The sequence below is a fragment of the Chiloscyllium plagiosum genome, chromosome 24 (assembly GCF_004010195.1).
Source record: "Chiloscyllium plagiosum isolate BGI_BamShark_2017 chromosome 24, ASM401019v2, whole genome shotgun sequence".
Classification (NCBI taxonomy): Eukaryota; Metazoa; Chordata; class Chondrichthyes; order Orectolobiformes; family Hemiscylliidae; genus Chiloscyllium; species Chiloscyllium plagiosum.
The window spans coordinates 39,254,094-39,279,544 of record NC_057733.1 but is presented as its reverse complement, the minus strand read 5'-3'; the positions used below and the strand labels follow the sequence as shown (position 1 = coordinate 39,279,544).

At 39.9% G+C, this 25,451-nt stretch overlaps 1 long non-coding RNA gene across 1 annotated transcript in view; it reads right to left on the bottom strand.

The window, feature by feature from the left end:
• Positions 1-3,117: 3,117 nt before the first annotated feature.
• Positions 3,118-25,451, bottom strand: part of LOC122562205 — a 234,377-nt gene continuing 212,043 nt past the window's right edge. Inside the window, exon 3 of the long non-coding RNA XR_006315261.1 lies at positions 3,118-3,711. This is a non-coding gene — a long non-coding RNA (uncharacterized LOC122562205). The remainder of the gene's footprint in view (positions 3,712-25,451) is intronic.

The window sequence follows — 25,451 nt, the reverse complement described above, 5'->3', positions numbered from 1 at the left end:
TTTTAATCTAACAATTGTGTGTGTTTGTAATAATCCGATAGGTGGTATGAACTGCATTGTTCCATGTGGCTTAGCTCATTGACTAATGAATTATTTTAATTAATATTTTCATTGGTTAGAGTTCACTTAAATTGGCAAAACCATTAAAAGCATTTAAGAAAAATTAGAATTGTTGCCAATAAATTGAATGAATGGAAAGTTACAGACTGGCAACAATAAAAAAGGGGAAACCCTGAACATTTTCTGCAAAAAGAGGCCACTTGGTTTCTAACTTAGATTGTTAGTTTGAAATTTATTAAGCAGCATATCTCTATGCCAGTGCTCCCAATTAAGTTTGGAAAGCAATTGCGTTTAACAGATTATTTTACATTGAAACGATTTCTCTGATTCTTGCTTGGGCCAGACTTTTTCATTCTTTAGTCTGTTGGATTGTTTGGTCACAATCCATAATGAACAAGATTGGAGAATACAGAGTTCCAGTACCCTTCCAATTTTCTGCCCTTTCTGAAGTAGGTTGCAACATGAGACAGTTTTCAAAAAATCATTTGCTCCTCCACGCCTGCGTCCTTCATTTGTTTTACCCGAAGAAATTCATATGTCATGTTAAAAATCACACAACACCAGGTTACAGTCCAACAGGTTTATTTGGAAGCACTAGCTTACGGAGCGCCACTCCTTTACCAGGTAGCTAGACTCCACAACCACCTGATGATGGAGCAGCACTCCAAAAGCTAGTGCTTCCAAATAAATGTGTTGGACTATAATCTGATGTTATGCAATTTTTAATTTTGTTCACACCAGCCCAACACTAGCACCTCCAAATCATGACCAACATGTCAATGTACATGAATGGGAAAATCTGCTCAAAAATTCCCTTGCTGAACTTTGTTGCAAGTTTGAATCAATCTGTTGGACATCTCAATTATAGAAATAAAAGTATTTCATTTATGTATTGTTTTTTACATTGAAAGCATACCCCAATAGCCAATTGCAGAATCAATTTCTCCTAACTGAATGTTGATCTGCTTTGTCTGCTCAATTCACAAGTGGAAAACCCACAACTTTGAGAGTTAGAAGCAACAACGTCAATACTCAGCTAAGGATACATTACTGCCTCGTCAAAGTCACAAATTATTGGCAGATTTTTAATTTATTTCCATCTCTAAAATTTTAATTTTCAAGACCTTCATATGCATTCAAAACCAAATGCATGTACCTTTATTATGATAAAAGAATTGACTATTTTAGAACAGAATATTTTTGGCAGTATCATCAATGCAGAGAGCAGGTAGATAATGTGCTGTGTGTCTGCTATTACGAATGCTCAATGCCGTAGGTTGAGTGCACTCAAAAGAGCAAACTGGAAAACTCTCTTTTCATTTCCATCTCTCTTCAGCCAAGCATCTGACCCTAAATTGAACAGCAAGGCAGAGATGGATGCTTTGAGAAAGACATGGGATTCAAACCAGATGAATTGGGACTATAACATATAGCACTCTTAAGTGACTCTGACTAAAGATAAAGACAAACAAAATACACGTTCGTCTTAAAATATTTATTGTGCAAAGTCATGCATTTACTTTACAAATTGGAAAGTAAAATCATAAATACAAAATAAAAATGAAAGATACACAGCAAATTACTTCACAGGAATACATGTTTTAAATAAATGATGAAACATTGCTTCTGTAGTCACTCAAAACAAACAGGAACAGCTATTTTAAGGTTGCAATGATTGTCAGTAGTTCTTTTATTTTGCAAAAAGTCAGTTCGCTTTAGTGACTAAAACTTGGTTATGTGCATTACTGGTTGGTCATGTTAGGGCATAGCTGAAAAGGAAGAACAAACGAATTGAGAGGGTAATAAATTTTTATCTGTCAATATCAGTATGAAATCACATATAGCCCCCAGCCTCCATTTTGAATGAAATGCATTGGCAGCAAGTCATAGAACGGAGTTAGGTTTCATATTGCTGAATTCAGCTTTCAATTTTTAGTGTGTTTAAAACCTTTAATAAATTGCTGTCTAACACTAATTTCCTTTTGTAGGATAACATATAGATAATGCAGAAGATATTATAGACAGATACTGTACATCCTGAACCCAGAATTCTATTGAAATAAATTCACATATTTGAAGGAATCTTTCACGGGTTATCAATTTTTTTCTATGATGTAACAGCTGTTATTGCACATCACAAAGTAACTTTGTCTAAAGTGCTCCGAGGCAATTTGATTTAACATTAGTGGAGATGTGAATGTCGATAAAAGTAGTAGCTTTCTTTAGCAGTTACAGAAGTCCTTTATGATAGGTCATTTTAAAATGACCTGTCTAAATTAAAGGGCTCAAGCATTTCAAATAGATAGTGATTTAAAAGGGAAGACAGTCTACAGTGTAATCATAATTATTTGGACACACTCTTAATAAATAGATAAAATTGAACACAACTACTACAAGATAAAAAATTGTTTTACATGAAAGCACAAATATACAAAGCCAGTTAATTCATTTTATTTATAGAGCAAAACTTTTAAAATGCTCACTAAATCCTAATATTCACCACATTAAAAAGGACAATAAAAAATCTCAAAGATATCAAGTCCAAATTGGAGATTCCACAACCATTAAGAATTTACAACACAATGCCCTTGGCATACTTATAAATATTGGTGGAAAAGTGCAGCAGGTCAGGCAGCATCCAAGGAACAGGAAAATCGACGTTTCGGGCATAAGCCCTTCTTCAGGAATGAGGAAAGTGTGTCCAGCAAGCTAAGATAAAAGGTAGGGAGGAGGGACTTGGGGGAGGGGGGTTGGAAATGCAATAGGTGGAAGGAGGTCAAGGTGAGGGTGATAGGCCGGAGTGGGGTGGGGCCTCAAACTCAGCACCGCCTTCCTAACCTGCAATCTTCTTCCTGACCTCTCCGCCCCCACCCCACTCCGGCCCATCACCCTCACCTTGACCTCCTTCCACCTATCGCATTTCCAACGCCCCTCCCCCAAGTCCCTCCTCCCTACCTACCTTTTATCTTAGCTTGCTGGACACACTTTCCTCATTCCTGAAGAAGGGCTTATGCCCGAAACTTCGATTCTCCAGCTCCTTGGATGCTGCCTGACCTGCTGCGCCTTTCCAGCAACACATTTTCAGCTCTGATCTCCAGCATCTGCAGTCCTCACTTTCTCCCCATACTTCTAAATATTACCTATTTATTTGACAAACAAATTCTTCAGATACATTTGACTAATGTTCATACAGAAGTTTTAATCTGGCAACCTCAGCATTAGACAAGTTACACAAAACAACTGTCAAATTTTGAACTGTAGAAATCCATTCAAAAGATCCCTCGCTGAGATCTAATGACATAAAAATTATTTTGTCCATGTGGTATTTTCCCTCACTTCTTCACAATCTTCCTTACTTGCAGATTACTTTCGGAATTATATCAGAAATGGTGTCCAATGCCAAATTAAGCTCCAACATTGGTGGAACTGCGTAGATGCAGGCCAAAATGAAGTGTTGTTGAAATGATGCACTGGTTTTTGACATTGTCTTGGTGTCCTGTTTAGATTTCTCAGAGAATATGGAGTTTCAGCCTTCCGTGCTGAGCGGACGTTGCTCACGATGTCACATTTGACAGCTTGTAGCTCCAATACTGAGGTTAGGAATAAGCAGTCTATTGATCATCAGGTAATGGGTGGTGGTACATGGAATAGCTAGTGTAAAAAGTAAAATAAAATTGTATGTCAGTCACATCTATGAAATTATAAGATAAAGTTTGCATGTTAAAAAAAAGCAATGCTTTTACATGGCCTATCTGGGCAAGACCCTAAAATTAAAATAATTATCTGGATATTATTTATAAAATTGATTCAGACCTGATGTAGATCTGTAACAACATTTCTTTCCAATTTTCTCCCTTGGGTCTTGAAGATGACTCATTTTGGAAGGTTCTCGAACAAATGTTGGCAGTCCTCTGTCAACTCACCCAAAAGGACTGGACTCATCTGTCACACAAGAGTATCAGTGGACTGTTGAGTCCCATCACAGCTCAGCCCAATTCTGAATTCACCCAAAAGGTACACACACACACATATCAAACTAAATAGTGATAGTGAGAAACAGCCGTGAGTGATGCATTACATATCTAACCAATCGATGCTGTGACCTTTCGTACTGCCCTTTCTGTCAACTAGCAGAGACGCAGGCATCAGGATTTGCATGCTCTGGATCTGAGCTGCTCAGTGCCAATTTGACAGTTGCATTGACAAATAAACCGACCACAGAGTTTTCTGCAGGATTTAATTGTTATGGACCTATTTGGCAAACAAGACTGTGGAGTTTGCCATCTGTCTTTTATTGATTTTGAATGGAACTACTGACATAATAAAATGTATTGTCAGTGAAAAGAAAGATGTTTATCTAAACTTTTTCCAGTACAACTCTTCCAAAATTATATATACAGATCTCCGCTGTGATAAATAATACAATAGAAGCCACGCATCTTCTGTAGCACTTGTTGGGCAAAATCCACATGCCGGTTCCAATTTTAATGGTGCAACCGTACAATTTACAAAATGAAGATCAAATCATTCAGTAAACCAGATAACAAATATTAGAAAAATATTCCTTTTCAGTAAGCAACCTGCCAGCCCCCCCTCCCCTATTTCTCCTTCTCTGTTAAGAGTGTTGAGTCTTAGTGGAACCTAGAGAAGTCAGTGGTGCTTTTAAACAGAGTTAGATTCTGCGTACTTTGCAAATGAAAGGCTTTGTACATCTGGCAACTCGATGCTGAGGGGAGGGACAAAGCAGAAGAGGAAGGAAGAGTACAACCTCTGAACAAATGCAGCCCATGCTGTTGAGCTGCTTACTAACAGTACCAATATGTCATTGAATTGGATCATTTGCTTTGAATGATTCAGATTTTCCTGTTCACATCTATACTGTCTTAGTCGCAGTAAGATTGACAATACCTGTTCAAAGCATTACACATACACATTTGGTTCTAGCCAAATGCTCCCTCATTTCTTAAAATGATCAAGTCATGGAGATCAAAGTGGGACAATATCACTTTTTAAAAAATCAAATCTGTTCAAACATGTATTTGTATACCCCGGGGCAGGTGGAAGTCCAACACCAAACTGCTGGCACTGAGGTTGGGCCATACTCTCAGAACCCCTTAGTAAGTCACTTTTCCAATGGGAAACAAGCTTAATCGTTTTTACTTGCAACCATTCGAAGAACAGGCTCACATTTACTTCCAACAAACAATGAGAATTACATTGCATTCAAGCAAACTGAAAATTAGGCAGCGTTCCCATAACTGGAGTTTCAAATGTTTAAGACATCTTTTGTTTGACAGCATGTTCGGGCCAAACTCAACAGACGATACGTCAGCGAATTCTTAAACAGGTTACTTGTTCTCAATTGGTGTGATGCAGAGATTACATTGGGAGGCCTCTATACATGTTTAGATCAGATCATGGCTAATGGGGAGGATAAAAATCCTAAGAAATATATGCTCTGTATTCAAACCCCTGAAAGAACACAATATTCCCTCAATGGAATAAGCATGTCCAATAACTAGGCACTTTAGAATTGTATTTCGTCTCTAAACAATTCATCAGTTGACTTAACTGATTAAGTACAGTTCTGTTCTTTTTTTCCCCCTCTGTTGCTACTTCCTCAGAAGAGGCAGTCCTTCAGACATATTCTCAGGGACTCTTGACCTTTCATCTTTGTGTGTCATAGGCAAATCAAGATACTTGGAGCTCTTCTCAAAGTTCATCAAAACAATCAATCTGTTTCAGTTTACTTATTGAACCGATGTCAGACAATGTAACAAAACACATCATACTTTTCTAGTATTACAAAATCCACTATCTATCAAACTGTTCCATATAGCATTCTTCACCCCCTGTTTTCCAATTACTCTGCAAGACAACTACAAGAAGTGCCCTATCTTGCCATTGATAAGTACAAGTGCATATCCACACTTGTCTGGTCTGATGACATCAGACACAAACGTTGACCCACCTCTTTTACCTCCATTTCCATTTAGTTGAAACCTGCAGACAGATGGCACTTAGAAATAATTTTCTAAATACCATTAATGTGCAAAATTGGATTTAAAGGACTGTTTGCTCACCACTTGGACCTCTGCCTACAAGCTTAGAAATACAGTATTCAAGGCATTTATAAATAATTCCTGTACAAGGGGCTTCAAAATCCAATTAAAGAGGAACAAATTCCTAACAATATATACACTGATGTTTTCGGAACTTTTCATTCTTTAGATCCCTGATGTTGCTTTATCTACCCGGTTAAAATTAACTTTTTCTTTCTTTATTCTTTCATGAAATATTGGCACTTGTTTCCCATCTCTAATTTCCATTGAAGTATGTCATTTACAAGAGCATGGCAGGAGGTATTTAAGAGTCAAACGCATTACTGTGGATCTGGAGTCACACGGCCAGGCTGGCAGACTGAGTAAGGTTGGAAGATTTCCCTCTCTAAAGCAGATCTGTGAACCAGATGTGTGTTTTTTTTAAATGATACATGATGTTCATCATTATTCAGACTGACTTTCAATTCTGGATTCATTGACTGAATTTAAATGTCAGAAGCTGTCATGATGGGATTTGACCCCAGAACATCAGTCTGAGTCTTTGAATTGCTCATCCAATTATTGTGTAAGGGTTTTAGGACCCTGAAGCAATCTTAGGATGATGTGACAGAGCTGTTTCGCACAGGGTGTAAATAGCACAGTGTGGGTGGAGTTAGAGAGAAAATAAGATAAATAGAAGACTGAAGATCAATAGAAGATGGATTTGAATTAGATTTGAAGAGTAAAGCACATGCGAGTAACAGTCTGCTGGCAATGTGAAAATACGATTGGAACTTGGATATCTCAGATTATAGTTTTATATAGTGTTAACATGCAATAAATAGAGTTCTACAGAAGCCAAAGCATGACAAAAGTTCTTGATTTTGCCTTCTCTCAGACCAGTTGCCTTGTACCCAAGGTATGGTCTCAGGTATGGCCTTAAAACTACACCACAAAAGACAAGTGACATTGTCACTTCAACATTGTAGTTAATTTTTGCTTTTTCAAATGAATGATTACCAGATTAAATAAACAAAACAATAAATAGCAGAATGGCACCATTTTCACACCTCTGTTACAGAATAATATAACACAAAATGGAGAAATGTTCAAGACAACATCGCCTGCTTATTTCAACAGTTACTTATAATTTGTATGTGCATACATGGATCAAAACGTGCCTAAAAATCTTGGTGTCTCTTACATAAATCCTGCCCATAAACTTTACTCCTTGTTCTCATAAACTTTGGTTCTGCTTATTTGGTTGCATTTTCTACTGGCAACTAACAAAATCGTCATTTCCCGCCCCATTTTGCTTTCACTGGCCTTCTAGGCTCCAGCCACTAGGTAGCTCTGTGGAGTGACTTTCTGAAGTCCAACCCTACTACCCTCTTCCATAGAAAATAAACATTTATCAATCAACTAGCTAGGCAATACAACAGGCAATTCAGAAGTATATGTTTAACATGCTCTCTGTTTGTGTGCTGTTGTGCACTCCCAGAAACAATGTACCACTACAGTTTAAATAAAACCGTCACTAATGTCATCTAGGGAAGGCACTGGTCTGGACTACATGTGACTGCAGACCCACAGCAATGTGATTGACTCTTCACTATCCTCTGGGACGAGCAATAAATGCTGGCTAGCCAGAGACACTTCATCCCACGAGTGAATATAAATAAAGATTTGCATTTAAATGTAGAAAGCAGGGGTAAATAAGAAATATTGCTGTTACATAAAAGGTCAACATTTTGAAACTTAACTTTTCAAAAAGCTGTTTTAACTTTTGTTTTGCTGGGACAAAAAAAGTGATGCATTTTTCTCACAGCATAATTTATTTTCCTTTCAAGTTGCCAAAAAAACCTAGCACTTGCTCTATACATACACTGTGGTCAGCAGCAAAGAATGCAGTAAATGGGAGAGACAAAGCAATATGCATTTTTAACCTGAGATAAGTGTGTCTGTTGTTTTAATGGTGAACCACATATGCTAAAATAAATTTGTCTACCAACGGGAAGTGAAGTGATCACAAAATGTTATAGTCTAACACAGTTGCTAGGGCTCTGTGTTGATTCCCAGGTCTTGTGACATTTACCTATCAATTTGGAATGGAAGGATGCACCTGGATTCAGAAGGGAGAGTTTGGAGACACTGAATCCAAAGAGATTATCTATCTTAATGTAGCAGCTACCTTTTAATACCCTGACAAAGAGGCATAACCACAACTTGTAAACACTATTAACGATATCACTGGAATATTTCAAAATTATCCATCATTAAAAACCTAGTGAGGCCTCCAGTTGGCACTAAATTCTGAGTAATTTTTGTTTGTAAAGTGTGGACTGGTGCCACCAACAACTGAGTTAAAGCCTCCATAACTAATCTCAATTAGACCCCTTAGAGCTTGGGAGAGTTTTTTTATGCTGTTAGTTTGGGATGGACCCAAAATTCAGAACTACAGACAGTGCCCCTCCCAACTGCACCATCCAGTGCCCCAAGACAGTTTCAACTAAATCATGGTGAGCTTGATCCAACTACTGCCATCTTGGATACTGCCCAGCTGGCAGTTTTCACAGCAGAAATATAGTCCCTGAATTATAGTATGCAAGCCAGATTTTTGACTTTCAAAAGATAAACCAAGATGGTATCAGTTTATGTAAACTGCATTTTCAAACCATAGGTCCTGATGATTTAGAGGCTTCAACAGGGACAAAATCAATCAGAAATTTCTGACTCATGCTTTCAGTACTGAGCATTTCATGAAGTAGTATGTTCTGAACTAACCTTTGGGCAAACAAGCATATCAGCTTGAGGTTATGAAAGACAAAAAATAAGCTTTCTGAGAATATTCCTTTAACTAGGCTTTAATGCATTTCATATGCTTTATCCAGCACTGAAATAAACATTAGAAAAATGTATTTTATTAAGCAGTGTGCAGACGATGACTGGCATGAGGTCACATAGTTCCACTGTGTGACCTTTAACCTATGCAGGATATGAGCCCAAGTCCAGCATGCTGAGAGTTTGCTGGCTATTTGGCAATGAATATCCTGCCTGCAGTACAGAATAACACACTCTCAAAAGTAGCTGCATCTTCCACAGTGCCTGCACTTATGATGATACCACCCACTCTGCCAACATAATGCTCTGACATTTGAATTGATCTTAGAGGATTTGAGTGCAGGAATTACAATTTGATAAAAAGCGAGAAAAAATATAAAATCTAACTTTCATGAGCATGTGTTACAGAATCATTGGCAAGGAGCATATAAATCCAACACTGGAAGCTGTCAGATCCAGCACTCATAACCAGTTCATTCCAGCAGCTTCCAAAACAAAGGCATTTTCTGCTCTGAAAATTTGTGCATTTTACCATACATGTGTTCCTACATAAAAATAGAGGGTGGATCCAACAACTTTCTATTAAATTACAGTCATTTAATTTGTCAGAACAGAAATAGAAGCACTTTGTGAAACTAACTGAGCACAAACCATAAACTGCCAAAAACGGATATGTCAGAACATTCCCCTATTGAGAAAATCTTGCACATAGACTCTCAGAAAGCTGACAACCTTAACTCGGTGCTGGAACAACAACCGCCGAGTTTATTTTTCAATAGCTACACGTGCAAATAAGGAGCTGATCTCCCTGATGGCTTTGAAAAACTCAAGCTACAGCACACCTGCAAAATGAGTTGAAAACTAGTAAGCTGTATAAACAAACTGCACACCAAAAACTATCTGGACCTAATCTGCAACTTATCAAGCAAGACCACACCAAAAGCTAAGGGGACACAAGCTTTGGGGGGGTAGGGGGGTGGGGTGTGGGTGATGCAGACAGAAACAGATGGAGCTTACTATTCCCACGGGGAAAGAAGTTCTCAGAGAACTTCCCAACAATCAAATAGATGCCATATGATGCAAAGGCACAACCTGCAGCCTAAGTCATGGAAACGTTCAGCTCAGCGATAGAGAAACAATTGAGGATGGGACGATTTTGAGACCCTAAACTTGGTTACAATGGATTCATCCACTTTCACTGAGAATATCAGACTCCTAACCTTCACAGATAAGGGGATTAGTGATAAGTCAGGTAAGTGGTTTACATACACTGCCTGAGTCAAGAGTGCAGTGCTGGAAAAGCACAGCAGGTCAGGCAGCATCCAAGGAGCAGGGTAATCGATGTCTCAGGCATAAGCCCTATATCAGGACGTTCCTGATGAAGGGCTTATGCCCAAAACATTGATTCTCCTGCTCCTCAGATGCTACCTGACCTGCTGTGCTTTTCCAGCATCGCACTCTTTGCTCTGATCTCCAGCATCTGCACTTACTCCCATACACTGCCTGGGGGGGAAGAAACTGAAATGAACAGAACTTTACAAACAGTTTCATTCAACACAATCCAAAAAATGGGAATGGAAAATGTAGGATATTAAAAGGGTGGCATTCGTGTTGCTAAATAGCTAATCTTGAATAAGAAATTCACTTATTGCATCACAAACTAGAAACTTCATACAGAACCACCTGTCGCGTAATATGTAATTATGTCCCTTTTTATGAGAGTCACTGTGGATTCAATCCAGTGTTCTCAAACTGATGCAACACATACTTAAAGTATTTCAATACTCTCATACAACATACAGGTACTTAGCAAAAATAGTGTGTTAAAACACTGCATTTTTTCATTGTTTGCCAGCATGTTACCAGGAAGAATGGATGGAGTACAGTGGCCACAACGTCAACAAACCATCCATCTACTGAACAAAATTTGCAGTCTAGTTCCCCTTCAGTTTACACCCTCAGACAGACAGAGGATACATTAATAATGAGTTACAGAAGTTTGTTTATTGCAAGTGCCAGAGTGTGAGTCACGTAAACCAAATTACAATAAAAGATGAAAGTAAATACCACTTTCAAATTAAAAGTCCATTGTTTCATATTACATAATAAGAATGTCATTCTGAAGCAACCCCATGTAGCTTAGAATCTCCTTTTCCAATTAAGTGCAACATTTCTCCAAATCATCGGAAACTCCTTTTGAGATTGCTAAAATCTATAATCATGCACTCAAAGCTTCCAGAAACCCTTATCACAGAGAAGAGTGTACATAAATCATTGGCATGTGTGAACATGTAAAATTTAAATCCTAGCAAATGAGAGTTAGAGTATGAACTGGGCAAACTCTTGACTCCCCATTTCTCAGAAAACTGCCACACCTTTGCGTCAAAAGATAAATGACAATATTCCGATGGAATCAGGGAGTACTTGTCTGTGACAGACTGACTTGTCCATGGAACACTGTCCCTTTAAGTAATATTGCTTTCTTGTGCCTCTGCCAAGCAGGTAGTTCTGAAGAAAACTGGCCATGATGGTTGGCTGAATTCTCTGTGTAGTGCAGCCAAATTCTTCCCGAGATTCAAGATAATTTTCAGTTGCAAAAGTGCTGAACCCAGTACTTTCCACTCTGCCTTGCTGTTTAACAATGCATTACCTGCTGAGGTCAGTACAACATGACCAAGGTCTTTCTGCTGGTTGAAACAGAGGCACAAAAGCAATATGGGGAGTAATTCACACAAGCAAGTACAAACTGCTCCTTTTAATCTTCCTCTGTGCAAACCCCTCCTCCACCGTCAAATTTTATTGGGGCCTTTTGTGAGTCTGAGGAGAAGTCCCACTATGTCCCTCACTGTTCAAGAGCTTTCTTAATCCTGTGCTACATGACTAAACCTGCCTGAATAGCGAGCACCAAGGTGAAAGTCAAAGGTGTCACTGGATTAAAAGGCCTCCCCTCGTGAAAGGCCACCTACAAATCAAAACAAGCTACACACAAAGAAAGAAGGAGACTCAATGTGATTACATGAAAAGGACAAATTGATTCCCCAATTTTTGCTTCAGAGACTCACAACATACATTTGTTTTTAGGTAAAAGTAAAAGCAATCCCTTCAGCATATTCCGAGTTATTCATCTGCCCCATGCATAGATGCATCTGTGTGCATTTTACCAATCCAAAGATCATTTGAACACACAAGTGATTATCCATCATCACTGAAAGGCTGCTACACATTAGTTTCTCAGGAATTCCCTCATTGTGGTAAACAAAAATATTTAAATTTTCCATGCCAATTTAGGTCATGATCCAAACTACAACCAAAACATGTAGGATGCCATTCTAGAAACAGCATAGAAACTTCCTCATTCTCTTTCTGTTACAACACCATTTATTTCTCAAAGAAAAAAAAGTTTGGTCTGCTCTAAAACTACGTTTCTTTCTGATTTGTTTTCTACATGTCAGCAATACTAGTTAGACCATATTTACTGTCCAACCTTTAAGTGCTGCAGCAGCAGAAATAGTTTTTACAAATGCTTGTTCAGCTAGTATAAAAGGCAGCAAGAGTGATGTACAGGGTGTGAACTAAAGGTATGTGCATGCTTGACAGATAAATTTATCCAAATTTTGTGGATTACCTGCAGTGGAATCAAACTTCAGCATTAACCTGATTCCAGATTTCTACTGTAATTTATCACAGGGATAAGGAGGAAAGGAACCACTCCTGGAAGTAACAGCCTATAGCTCAATGGATATTAGTGTTCCAGATCTTGGTGTGCAGGGGACTATTTCAGAGTTTATAAGGCAATGTAAAACCTGGAAACATTGTAACCTGTAAAGGAGAACAGTGTCAAAAAGTGTGGCGCTGGAAAAGCACAGCAGGTCAGGCAGCATCCGAGGAGCAGGAGAATCGAAGTTTCAGGCTTAAGCCCTTCATTTGGAATGTGTCGGGGAAGAGGTATTCCAGATGAAGGGCTTAAGCCTGAAACTTTGATTTTCCTTCTCCTTGGATGCTGCCTGACCTGCTGTGCCTTTCCAGCGCCACACTTTGCGACTCTGACCTCCAGTATCTGCAGTCCTCACTTTCTCCTGTAAGAAGAACAGTGTCAAACTCCTAAAGGACAAGTTGGTCAAATGGATAGATAGATAGCAGATGTTTAATGTGGGTGATACATTTTGGTAGGAAGAGTATGGATTGACAAGAAAAAATAGAAGTGTAATAAAAAAGGGCCTGCTGGAGCAGTGGGTCCAGGATGTTATATGCATAGGTCACTAAAGAGAGGAATACTAAAAGGAAGTGGATAACTTGGTGGTTATCTGCCAAACTTCTAGAGACTTAAAGCTGTTCCTACAGTCTTAACCACATTATTTAAATAAAGTATAAAAAAACCCAGAGAATAACTGGGCAGTTAGCCTAGCATTAGTAGGGGAAAACTTGACAGTCTATTATGAAAAATGTGACAGTAGAACACTTGGAAAGCATTAACCAGGGTTAGACAACATCACTATGGGTTTATGAAAGGGAAATAATCCATAAGTAATCTTCTGGAGTTTTTTTTTGAGGATGTAACTGCTAGAAGACAGTAGGGAAAACTAGTGGATGTAAAGTATTTGGATTTCACAAAGGCTTTTGATAAGCCCCTGCAGAAGTGGGCAACATTAAAGTACACAGGCTTCGGGGTAATATGTACTGGTAGGGATTGAGAACTGGCTGACAGATCAAAACAGAGAGCAAGAATAAAGCGTCATTTTCAGGGATAGCAGGCGGTGACTGCCTTCCGGATGAAGGGCTCCTGCCCGAAACATTGATTTTCCTGCTCCTCGGATGCTGCCTGACCTGCTGTGCTTTTCTAGCACCACTCTAATCTTGACTCTGATCTCCAGCATCTACAGTCCTCACTTTCACCAAGGCAGTGACTGGTGGTGTACCACAAGGATCAGTACCTGGACCTCAGTTATTCACAATATATATTTTTGTGAGGAAAATACAAGGAAGCTTCCAGGTGATCTAGATAAGTAGGAGCAGTATAATGTGGATAAATATGAACCAATACTTTGTCATGAGAAACAGAAAGGCAGAGTATTATTTAAATGGTGATGTATTGGGATCTGAGTTTCCTTGTACAGCAGTCAATGAAAGTAAACAGGCAAATGCAGCAAGCAATTGGGAAGACAAATAATGTATTGGCCTTCATTGCCAGAGGATCAGAGTTCAGAAGTAGTGATGTCTTATTGCAGTTGTACAAGGTCTTGGTAAGGATGCCCCTAGAATATGTTCAGCAGCTTTGGTCTTCCTATCTTTGAGAGAATATACTGCTATGGGAGTGCAGCAAAGGTTCAATAGGTTGATGCCAGAGATGAAGAGATTTTCATATGAGGACTGGCCTATATGCACTAGAGTTTAGAAGGACTAAAACAGATCTGATTGAAACGTGTAAACTTCTAAAAGGCCTGGACAGACGAGATGCAGAGAGCATGTTCCCCCTGCCTGAGGAGCCTAGAACCAGGGGTAAGAGGTCTCAGGATATGGAGTAGGCCTTTTAGGACAGCAATAAAGAAACATTTCTTCACTCAAAATGGTGAACTTGTGGATTCACCACCACAGAAGGCTGTGGATGCAGCATCACTGAATTTATTCATCAAAGGGATTGATACATTTTTAGATATTAAAAGCATCATGGGTAATGGAGTGAAAACAGGAGTCTAGCATTGAGACAGAGGACTGCCCGTGATCATAGTGAATGGCAGAGCAGGCTGGAAGGGTTTAATGGTGTACTCATGTACCTAGTTTCTGTGTTTCTATAACATAGGAAGAGAGCAGTAAATAGATCACACAGTATCCTTGGCTTTATTATTAGAGACAAAGAATACAAGGTCAAGGAGGTTATAATAAACTTAAAAAAGACACCTGTTAGACAAGTTGATGTTCAGTTCTGGGTGCCACACAGTAGAACATAGAACATTACAGCACAGTACGGCCCTTTGGCCCTCAATGTTGCGCTGACCTGTGAAACCAATCTGAAGTCCGTCTAACCTACACTATTGCACTATCATCCACATATGTTTATCCAATGACCATTGAAATGCCCTTAAAGTTGGCAGGTGTACCATTGTTGCAGGCAGGGCATTCTATGCTCCTACTACTGAGTAAAGAACCTACCTCTGACATCTGTCCTATATCTATCAACCATCAATTTAAAGCTAATGTCCACTGTGCTTGCCATCACCATCCGAGGGAAAAGGCTCTCACTGTCCACCCTAATCCTCTGATCATCTTGCATGCCTCTATTAAGTCACCTCTCAACCTTCTTCTCTCTAATGAAAACAGCTTAAAGTCCCTCAGCCTTTCCCCATTTGACATTCCCTTCATACCAGGCAACATCCAAGTAAATCTCCTCTGCACCCTTTCCAATGCTCCCTCATCCTTCTTAAAATCAGAGCTGTACGCAATACTTCAGGTGCAGCCTCACGAGAGTTTTGTACAGCTGCAACATAACATCATGGCTCAGAAACTCAATCCCTCTACCTATAAAAGCTAACACACCGTACACCTTCTTAACAGCCTTATTAACCTGGGTGGCAACTTTCCTATATACATATACATGGAAACTGAGCTCTCTCTGCTCATCTACTCCACCAAGAATCTTACCATTAGCCCAGTACTCTGTATTCCTGTTCCTCCATCCAAAATGAATCAACTCAATTTTTCACATTAAGCTCCATTTGCCACCTTTCAGCCCTGCTCTGCATCTTATCTATGCCCCTCTGTAACCTGCAACATCCTTCAGCACTGTCCACAACTCCACAGACTTTAGTGTCATCCGCAAATTTACTATCCCATCCTTCTACGTCCTCATTGAGGTCATTTGTAAAAATGACAGCAGTGGCCCCAAAACAGATCTTTGCTGTACACGAGTAACTGAACTCCAAGATGAACATTTCCCATCAATCACCACCCTCTGTCTTCTTTCAGCTAGCCAATTTCTGATCCAAACCACTAAATCACCCTCAATCCCATGCCTCTGTATTTTCTGCAATAGTCTACCGTGGGGAACTTCAACAAACGCTCTACTGAAATCCATATACACCACATCAACCACTTTACCCTCATCCACATGTTGGGTCACCTTCTCAAAGAACCCAGTCAGGTTTGTGAGGCATGACCTACCCTTCACAAAATTCTGTTGACTATCTCTAATCAAATTATTCCTTTCTAGGTTATTATAAATCTTATCTGTTATAATCCTTTCCAACACTTTGCCCACAACCGAAGTAAGGCTTACTGGTCTATAATTACCAGGGTGGTCTCTACTCCCATTTTTGAACAAGGGGACGCTTTTGCTATCCTCCGGTCTCTGGCACTATTCCTGCTGACAATGACAACATAAAGATCAAAGCCAAAGGTTCTGCAATCTCTTCCTTACATTCCCAGAGAATACTAGGATAAATTCTATCCGGCCCAGGTGACTTATCTATTTTTACACTTTCCAGAATTGCTAACACCTCCTCCTTATGAACCTCAATCCTGTCTAGTCTAATAGCCTGTACCTCAGTATTCTCCTCAACAAATTGTCTTTTTCCAGTGTGAATACTGTCGAAAAATATTCATTTAGTGCCTCTCCTATCTCCTCAGACTCCATACACAATAGGAAGATGTAGACATGTTGAAGAGAGTGTAGAAAAGACTTCAAAAATGTAGCTCTAGAGATGAGCAACTTCAGTTATGAGTATCAATTGGAGAGATTGGGACTGTTCTCCTCAGAGAGAAGAAACTTGAAGAGGAGGTCTGACAGAAGTTTTCAAAATCACGAGAGGTCCAGATATAGTAGATAGGAAGTAACTGTTCTGGCTCATAAAAGGATTGAGAAAGAGAAAGCACAGAGTTAAAGTGAATTGCACATGCGATATGAGGAAAAACATTTTCACAAGAGTGGACATTTGCAGATGATACCAAGATTGATGGTATAGTGGACAGTGAAGAAGTTATCTGAGGTTATGAAGAGATCTTGATCAATCGGGTCAATGAGCTGAAGAGGGGCAAATGAAGTTTCACATGAATAAATGTGAGGATTACATTTTGGTAAAACAATTAAAGACAAGATTTATACAATAAAAAAGTAGGGCCCTGGGTAGTGTTGTAGAACAGGTAGACTAAGGGGTTCAGGTGCATAATTCTTTGAAGTTTGCATCACATAAAGATAAGGTGGTAAAGAAGGCATTTCGCATGTTTGTCCTAATTTCTCATACCATTGAATACAGGAGTTGGGCCTTTATGTTGAGGTTATGCAGGACATTGATGAGACCTCTTCTGGACTGCTGGGTCCAGTTCTGGTCACTCTGTTATAAGAATGATATTTTTAAGCTGCAGAGGGTTCAAAAGAGATTTACCAGGACTTTGCTGGGAATGGAGGGTTTATAGTTATAAGGAGAGACTGGATGGGCTGAGAAGCTTTTCACTGGAAGTTGAGAGGTGATCTTATAGAGATTTATAAAATAATGAGGGGTACAGAAAGTAGCACGTATCTTTTCCCTGCACATTCTTAAGGTGAGAGGAGAAGGATTTATAAAAGACATGAGGGGCAACTTTATTTTTTTACACAGAGGGTGGTTCATATGTGGAATGAACTTCCAGGAAGTGGTGGGTGCAAGTACAATTATGACATTTAAAAGACATATAGATCAGTACATGAATAAGAAAAGTTTGGAGGGATACGGCCCAGGCGCAGGTAGGTGGGACTCGCTTAGTTTGGGCATGGACTGGTTGGGCCGAAATGTCTGTTTCCATGCTGTATGAATCTATGACTCTATGCACGGTTCAGGTCTGAGATGCACTGCCTGGAATTATGGTGGAGGCAGATTCATTTGAGGCTTTCAAGAGAGTATTAAGTGATTATTTGAATAAAAATAACGTGCAAGAGTATGGGCAAAAGACACAAGAATGACAGTGAGTCATAATGCTCAGATTTGATTTGATTTATTGTCACATGTATCTCAGTATATATATAATTCTATGATTCTGTGAATATGGACAATGCATGCAGTCTAATCCAACCATTTTCAAATGAAAATGTATTTGATGCATAGAAGAAGTCAGACAGGAGCCAAGCAGTGTGAACATGGTTGTCCTTGAATATCCTATATGTCTGTTGTGGTTCTGTTCGCCGAGCTGGGAATTTGTGTTGCAGACGTTTCGTCCCCTGTCTAGGTGACATCCTCAGTGCTTGGGAGGATGTCACCTCAATCAGACCCTCAACTGGAAATGCTCAGTTTGCTGCTCCTTGTTTGTGATAACACTATGACTCTTTAAAATCTGGCCAGTGACACAGAAATTCTCTGATAAATATCTTTTATTAGTTCATGGGGTATAAGCTTTGCTGGCTAGAGACCAGCATTTATTGCCGATCCTTAAATGATCTTGGGAATATCTTGAACTGTAAGCTTACTAAGTTATTTCAGATGAAGGGCTCATGCTCAAAACGTCAATTCTCCTGCTCCTCGGATGCTCCCAGTACCACACCCTCAACTCTGATCTCCAGCATCTGCAGTCCTCACTTTCTCCCAAGCTATTTCAGAGAATAGTTATGAATTAACCACATTGCTGTACCTCTGGAGTTAGATATAGGCCAGATTAGAATAGCAGATTCCCTTCTGTCAAAGGACCTTTGTGAATCAATGGGTTTTGGCATTCATTGATGGTTCACCATTAGTGGATTAGCATTCAGTTCCTGATTCTATTAATTGAATTTAAACTCCATATTAAACTCTGGAATATTAGGCCAAGCCTCTGGAAGATTAATGCAGCAAAGAGGAAGTGATGGAGGCTGGTATAATTGCAACATTTAAAAGGCATTTGGAAGGGTATATGAACAAGAAGGGTTTGGAGGGATATGGGCCGGGTGCTGGCAGGTGGGACTAGATTGGGTTGGGATATCTGGTCAGCATGGACGGTTTGGACCAAAGGGTTTGTTTCTGTGCTGTACATCTCTATGACTCTATAACATTACCACTACATTACCATCACGTTGACTGTTAGTGGCTAACATCAGTGCTTGTGCTCAGATAAGAAAAGTTGAATGAAAAATGCCTAAGTCTGGATAAAAGTAAGGATCCTCACAGCACAAGTATTGAACAACAAGAGAAATAAACTTTCCAAAGGATCTTTTCACATCAAGCAGAGATCTAGTGGTCTCCTCTACATCGGAGAGACAGAACACCAACTTGTGGAGTATTTAAGGGAACATCTCTGGGGCACACATACCAAACAAACCCACCAACCAGTAGCTGACCGCTTCAACTCCCCCTCCCCAAGGACATGCAAGTTCTGGGCCTCCTCCACTGCCAAATCAAAGCCACCCACAACTGGAGGAAGAATGCCTCATCTTCCATCTTGAGACCCTTCAACCACAAGGCATTAACATCAACTTCGTTAGTTTCCAAATCTCCCCTCACCCCACCCCACCTCATCCCAGATCCAACTCTCCAACTTGGCATCATCCTCTTGACCTGTCCTACCTGTCCATCTTCCTTCCCACCTATCCACTCCACCCTCCCCTCTGAACTCTCACAATTACCCCCCACCTGTATCCACCTATCACCTTCTCACCTACCTTCTCACCCTCCTATTTAATTCTCAGCACCCTCTCCATGCCCCACATTTCTGACGAAGGGCTTATGTCTGAAACATCAACTCTTCTGCTCCTCAGATGCTGCCTGATCTGCTGTGTTTTGACTCTGACTCTACAGCATCTGCAGTCTTCACTTTCTCCTATCCAGCTTTTCCGACAGCAATAACATTTTGTGGTGTTCTCTCGCTCTCTCGCATGAACAAAAATAAAATTTACTACATTAATATAATCACAAGGATGCTTGTAACATTCACCACTTGTTTAGTGAGTTTTATGAGACTTACAGGAATGGGACAGGAGGTGGGTATGTGTAAAATCAGGACAATGAGACCCACCATCTTCCCACTATGGTGGGGAAAATGGAGGATGGCCAGAGGTCTTGTGCCATTGAAGTGAATAATGAAGGGCCTTTTCCCACTGTCATTTTACTCGTGGTGGGGTGGGCCCTCCATCACGGGGAGACTGCCTGGCAGACTTCCTGAGGGCTGGGGGTGGTGGCAGCATGGTGGCTGGCAGCAATGGCCATACACATGGCAAAAGCCACGACCCATCACTAATATCAGCCCCAGCCCTTCCATCAGGGCATAGCTTCAACAACTCCCAGATCCATTTAACATGTTTCCAGAGCGTCCATGCTGTAAAGCAAGTGTGGCCACCCCTCCTGCAACTTATTAGCTGTCTGTTTGCCATTGACCCAGCCAGGATAACCCCAGGCAGTCATAGTCATAGATCCTCAAGGTTATGTTCCCAATGTTTTGATCTGTCATTGGGGCCACCGTTACCCAGATGATATCCAGCCCCAAGTATGGATCTTGCTCCTCTAACTGCAGTGAAAATGTTTCTCTTCACTCGAATTCTACTTAAGTTTTGTGCGAGGTACATTGCACCAATGCAGGAGAATGAGATATAACAGGAGGAGTGAAGAATTGATAATTATACCTCTCATACTGAATGTGTTTTTTAATGAGTAATCACACAGGAAGCATCCGGTCATTGTTGCTGTACATTACTGGGTTTTATTTTACTGTTCAGAAAGACAAGTGTATGCAAAATACAGGCCTTGTGTAGTGATGAAATTAATCAGCTCATGGGGGATTATGTTCAACTTGCTAATGTCACAAGGTGTCACATTAGTTAAGGCTTCAGAGGATAAAGGAGTTGATACTAAATCAATCATACATTATAGCCCCACTAAACATGAAAGTGGGGAAAAGTTGATGACCTTATTCCAGAAGATCAAAAATAATCTCCACCCAAGGCTTCCGATACTGTTAAGAGTGCTCTGCTGTTTATAGAAGTGTCAGAACTCTAAACAAGGTATGTTTACTCTTCACCAGACAAACTAATAAAACACAACCACCTCTGTCAGCATTTCTCCCTGCAGGTAGTTCATGAAAAGGATCAGACGATCTCAGATTCATCATGCCATCAATAAAATCGCCACTCCCATCGGCAGACGTAGTTCTGTTTAATATTTAATTAAAGCTCACAAACAAACCGCTTTCTACAACACACTGGAAGTGTATGCAATAATACTGCTTTGAAGTTGTGACTCTTGCACCTTTTTGGAAAACATTCCATAAATATTAAAAGGTGCGGTACTCCTTTTGAGGCTGTTGTAAACCTACCTTCCCAAACCACTCAAAAGACATCGCAATTTATTCCAAGTACATTAGTTGGTCGTCGGTTCCTCACATGATCCCTTGGTGCAGTAAAACTGAATGTGGTGGCTTGCTGTTGCAAACCGTCAGTTCATGGGCTGCAATACATTGGTGTGCACTGGGCTTTCTTATAATCCCTCAGAAGATAAGTAGAGCGTTGCAATATTTGGGGACAGAAACAACTTTCTAGCAGGCAGAAAATGCTTCAGAACACAGAATATTGCCTCTGCAAAGCTAAAGAATGTTTCAGTCGTTGTGGGCCAAAATACATTCTCGACATGCCACCTTCTGTCAAGCCCAAAACTGGGCAGGTGGCAGCAGAATGGCAGATATAAAAACAAAGAATTGCATTTGTATAGCATTCATAACCACCAGACCTCTCAAAGCACTTTGCAGCCAATTAGAATTTGCAGCCAATTACTTATGAAGTGCAGTCAGACAACGAGCATGTTTCCATGGTGGCTTTGCTGATAAATAAATTTTACCAAAAATCTTAATAACTGTAATATCTCCACATGTTACAGTGCTGGAACAGAAAACAAATTACTTCTAGCAAAAATCCAGGCTTTGTAACATCAAATTCACACCATAGAAATTTCTGGACAACACACGCAGAAGAAGTGTCCCATTCAAAGTAAGTAACTGGTGTCATCAAATCACCCTAAGAAACAGGATCTCTTATAAGTTTTGCAACATTCCAGCATATTCCTGTCTGCTCACAGAACTCCCTTCCTCCAGGAAATGGTGGTTATTTGATCTCTCTCAATAGACTGAGTGTGAGGTTTGAGAATTGTTACGTCATGAATACCCCCCTCATTGCCAAAGTCCTCAATAACATCCATTCAACTTAAAGGTACGCAGGGCTCTTTGGTGCCAGACAATGCACCATAGCAACAGCACGTCTCACCACATCATCCAGTACTATCAAGTACAAATTCAAACCATGAAAGAAAGCACCTGACAAAACAAAACAGAGTTCTGAACCGTCAACGTGTTCCAGCTTCACAGCAAGTCCTTGGTATGAAGAGAATGTGTGGTAGACTACTGGGGAATATAGAAAATATTTAACAATTACCCAACCTCAATATAACCCATTTGCAACTGCACATTCCTTATGGGTTAGATGATCAAGTCATCATGGAATTATTTTAGGTACTACATGCTCCCCTCTGGCAGGTAATCGATAATGCAAACTCAAGGTTCATCAAAAGAACAGATCATGTGTTGGGAGGATCAAGGTACACATCAAGTACCATCAAGAGCAATTTCACTGTCATGGGTCACAAAATATTGGTTCACTCAAAAATAATGCAATGATTTATGATTCAGTGAGCTGAGAAAAATGGGAAATAGTTTGGTCAAAAATTGGAATGATTTATTTTCACCAAATCTTAGTACAATTATCCTTTTAATGTGAAAATTTTGTTTTTATAAAATGTTAGGCCTTGTCTGATTCCAGGGCTATGAATAAACTTTCCTGACACTCGCCTGGTTCCAAATCCATCTCATTGGCATATAAGTGAACACAAGTCAGAATCCTAGACAAGTCCACATTGTTATTCTAGAAGGGTATGGTCACATTGATCCATGTTCACACTTCATGCCAGAACTAATATGTCCCCACCTTATAACACCCAGTCCAGCAGTAGAAAAACAGAGTCTTTGTAGGATTCTGATGCAGAGGTGCCATTGTACACTGGACCTCTTGAATTGTGCTATCCAAACCCATGTCTGCACAGAAACTCTACGAATTCAATATTCCATGATTCAGTGTTGTTCCTGCTTTCCCCCTTCACCACAAACCTAGTTTTGTTTCACATCCCTTCTCCACATCTCTAACTTAGTCTCCCTGCCCTACTTCTCCCACCCTGTGCACAATTTTTTCTGATTACTGCCCCAAATCTAAGCCACACAGCCTTCCTTAGATGCTTTTCACATTTCTCTGCAGCCTTCTTATGTTACATTCCCTGACCTCTATAAATAGCAAATAGGTGGCAGAGTTTAAAGTTGTATTCGAACTTTGGGGTTTCCAGCTGTCCGATCCTCTTGAATTAATACAGTGAGATTCCTGTAACAGACAGAAAAATAAATTCTAACACCCCAGCTACACCAGAAGGCAGACAAAGTTATGTTGGCTCCATATCACTCTTTTTACTATAACATCTCCAATATGGAAATAGGTTTAGAAAATGCAATATATGCCCATAAGAAACAGGATACTGAACTCCAAAATAATCTCCAAAGCAAATGGTAATACTATAGGCTAAGGAAGGCGATTACATGACAGACAATCAGTTTGCAATCTTACTCTTCCAGAACAGTGAAAAAACAATTCAGTTTATGCCATAAAACCAGCCCTACATGTCAATGCTAAATATGTCAAATTCTATCACTGCACATACCTACATTCCACACAGAGGTGTCCTAACACTTGAAAAACTAAAACCAAAGGGAATTATTTGGCACCTTAGCAAAACAACTTCCAGCTCAGGAATTTAGCAAGTTAGCATCTGGCTCTAGGAGAGACTGTGAGAATCTCAACTTCAGGTGGGGGAATAGGTCAACTGACAGCGGAAAGTGACATTTCTAGTTGTACAGTTCTGGAAGAAGTATCACACACACACTGCAGGGCATGTTAGTAGTGCATTTTGCTGATGCTTGTGAAATCATCCTTTCCCATCCCTCTTATCAGGGAAGCAACATAGAAGAATAGCATAAACGTGGAAACATTAAACAGAAATGTCCACGATTTTATTCCTGTCTTTGCGGGATTCTTAATTAAACATTGAGACATGCAGTTCATGTAGCCAGTTAACCCATTAAGTCTGCATATATCACAAGTTGCAGATACCACCTGATGTGGATTCAGACTGTTTTGCCAACAACTTGGGATTAGTGTAAAAAGGTCACTTCTGTGCTGTATGACTCGAAGACAATAGTGTTGATGGAGGTCCCTGATCTAAAACTTTATCTGCTTACACATCCACAAGAAACAAGAGGTGAAAATAGGCCCCTCAACCTGCTCCACTGTTAAATAAGATCACTGCTGATCTTCTCCACACCTCCACTTTCCCCATGTTCCTATAATCTCTCAGTGCCCAAAAATATATCCCTTCTGGCTTAAATAGTCTTATCAACCGAGCATCCACAACTGGAGTATGGAATTAAAAAAGTTTACAAATCCCTCAGCGAAGAGTGTGCCTCTAATCTGAGTCCTAAATGGGTGACCCCCTATCCCAAAACAATGACTTGAATTTTTTCCACAGTTGTGCAGACTACCTGGACCCCTAAAGATGGTATCGCCTGAATATGGAAACCCTGCCAGATCCCATATTCGCCAGTATGGAAAATGGCAAGGGACACAAATTATGTGAGGGAAATCTGAACCTAATTGGGTCATTTGACATCAACACTCAGCTCAAATAGATACTATTTTCTCAATAGCAAGGGCCTTATTCAAAAATGTAGTAGTCATGAATTTATAGGAGAGATATGAAGACTCTTGAACGGCATTTAAGGACTGTAGATTTGCCACAATTTGAAGTTACTTACATCTACAGTGTTTCAAAAATTAAGAAGTTACCTGTGTCAGGAGAAAAGGCTCTGTTCTAGCAGTTATAGTAGCCATTCAATATTTCCCCCAAGGTCTATCATTATGAATGCTTGGCTGTTTTCTATATAATCGTCTCAGAAAGCAGTTAAGTTCAGTTTGATTTGTAGTTCAAGGAGGCAATTGTATCTCTTTGTTGTGAGGTTATGAATAGAATTCTTTGTATAAAGAATTATGCAATTGAGATTCAGAAATTTCAAATGGGCTTGCACGTGCAGGAGCACTTTTTAAAATACTTGTGATCTCCTGTCATTGCACTGGAACAGGAAGTGACACTACTGATGTCATCAGTAACTGCCTCAAGACCCATTCCATCCATCGGCACACAAGTGTTAATGATATCATCATTGTGTGTCTGATGTATGCACACCAACATCCACACCACACCACTCTTGAACCTCACTGTCTCCCTCCCCCTCAACACCCTGCACCCTCACTCACAAGGACTGGCAAATAGTGAAGCAGGGCAATGAACAGGAGAAGGTGTCAGATGGTCATGAGCACAGCAACTGAGTTTTGGGAGTGGAGCAACATGTAAACCCCAGGATTGGAATTTAATTGATTGGAGCAGAGTTACAAAATGCGTTTTTTTTCAAATGCTGTAAGTGCTACACTTCTTAAAATAT